Here is a 1,776-nt window from a genome sequence, read left to right as displayed (position 1 = left end):
AATTGTTTAATTTGGACTCTGTGCTTGCTCTTTGAGACAGTGACCATAGACCTGCATTATATGACTGACAGACAAGAACGGTTTGACCTAAAAATATCAAAATTGAAACTACTGCGGAAACAAAGACACCTACATCTTGGATGCCCTTGAGGTAAGCTAAAACATATCAAAAATTAATTTCAAAGTGAACTATCCCTTTAACACACTCAAATGCAGTTTAGTGTGATAGTGTGTAGAGCAAGTGAAACAGCGCTGCGTTACCTCACACGTTTCATTCGTCTAATAAACTGACCTGTGTGAGTATTATTCAGCTCTTGCGTTCGGTAGAATGAAATGTCCTCATCTTTTTATATCTGCAGGACTCGCGTGTGGCACTGAGATCTGTCTCTCATTAGCACTCGCGCCCTGCTTCACACCAATCATGTTAAACACATCAGTGTATTCACTCATCCATAAACATTATTAGATCCATCGGCATGACGACAAGTTCATAATTCCGCTTATGCGTCATCAACCGACGCCTTTGTTATTGTAAGAGGTTAGAAAAAAATACATATCGTAGCTTTAACTGTAATGTTTTGTTGGAAACTATGATTACAGTCGAAGAACGTGTTGATTTGAAGGTGAACAGCGTGTGTTTACCTCACACAGATCTCTCAGACTGATGGATTGAGAGTGAATCAGCAGTTTAATCTGAGCATCGGACTCCAGAAGGTCAAACCTGTGGATTAACTCTTTATCTGCAGTCTCGCTCGTCTCATCTTCATTTCTCAGTCAGTCCTCTTGTTATTCAGCTCGTCTGGCAATGTAACCATTTACACACAGACACACACATCACAGACTTTGACCTGCTACACAAAACCCCGACAGGAATATCACTTGCGATATCTGTGTTCATGTGTTTCTGTTTATGATGTTCAGTCTGAAGGAAACTGGAAAAGTAAAACAAGGTTAATATTCATACAAAGACTCAGTTTCCTTATTGCACTTAAAAAAAAGTGTTACTTGAAATAAAATACATAAAAAAGTAAACATTTTATTTCAGCTAGTTGCCAAAAAAGTTTCATGCATTGTAAAAATACTCGAAAACATTGAAGTCGTCATGAAACAGAAGTTATGCTAGTCTTTTGTACCATATATCCGAGTGAAAAACTTCTGGAAGAAGAACAAATGTGGGCGGGGCTTGATTTTGTCCGTGTGGAATTGATTGGATGGTTGTGGTTTGCTATTGGCTGATCTCTTGTGAGTGACAGGTTGCCCCGCCCACATCATCAGAGAAGAGAAGAGATGCTGCAAGAGGAACTTATTCTCATTCAAGATCACGAGGAACATCAATTTAACACAATAATGATGTGCATGGAAATCATTTATAGTAAATACTGCAATATGACATTTAAAAAATATATATGACTAAATTTTTGCTTAAATCTTGAAATAAACCAATTTCACCAATAGACTCATGGCAGTGAGTTTAACCCTGATAAACACATCTTCATCACAATGAAAAAATCCAGCTTCCTTTTTATAACTTTAAACAACATTAATGCAAACCGTAACTGAGGCTCAGTGTTTTTGCTGAATAGCATGGCCCTCACTGAGAGATTGTGTGTGATGTGCCTGTAATGGAGGACGGTGACGCAGTCAGAGGTGAATCTCGTCTCGAACGCCTCCATCAGTAGATGTAGTGGCTCCTCCAGATCTGGACACACAAATTGGCCTTTAACTGCTCTGTCTCTCAGCGATATTACATTTCTCTCCTCATCGTGTCTCTCTCTC

General features: G+C 39.0%; 1 long non-coding RNA gene across 1 annotated transcript in view; it reads right to left on the bottom strand.

The window, feature by feature from the left end:
* LOC308680495 overlaps positions 1–1,199 on the bottom strand; it is a 9,627-nt gene extending 8,428 nt beyond the window's left edge. Inside the window, exons 1-2 of the long non-coding RNA XR_014028920.1 lie at positions 1,134–1,199; positions 643–932 (exon numbers count right to left, since the gene is read on the bottom strand). This is a non-coding gene — a long non-coding RNA (uncharacterized lncRNA). The remainder of the gene's footprint in view (positions 1–642; positions 933–1,133) is intronic.
* Between the last annotated feature and the right edge of the window lie 577 nt (positions 1,200–1,776).

Source organism: Scardinius erythrophthalmus, assembly GCF_964197995.2.
Source record: "Scardinius erythrophthalmus genome assembly, chromosome: 20".
In the NCBI taxonomy this organism is placed as follows: Eukaryota; Metazoa; Chordata; class Actinopteri; order Cypriniformes; family Leuciscidae; genus Scardinius; species Scardinius erythrophthalmus.
This window is presented reverse-complemented; position numbering and strand designations above follow the sequence as displayed.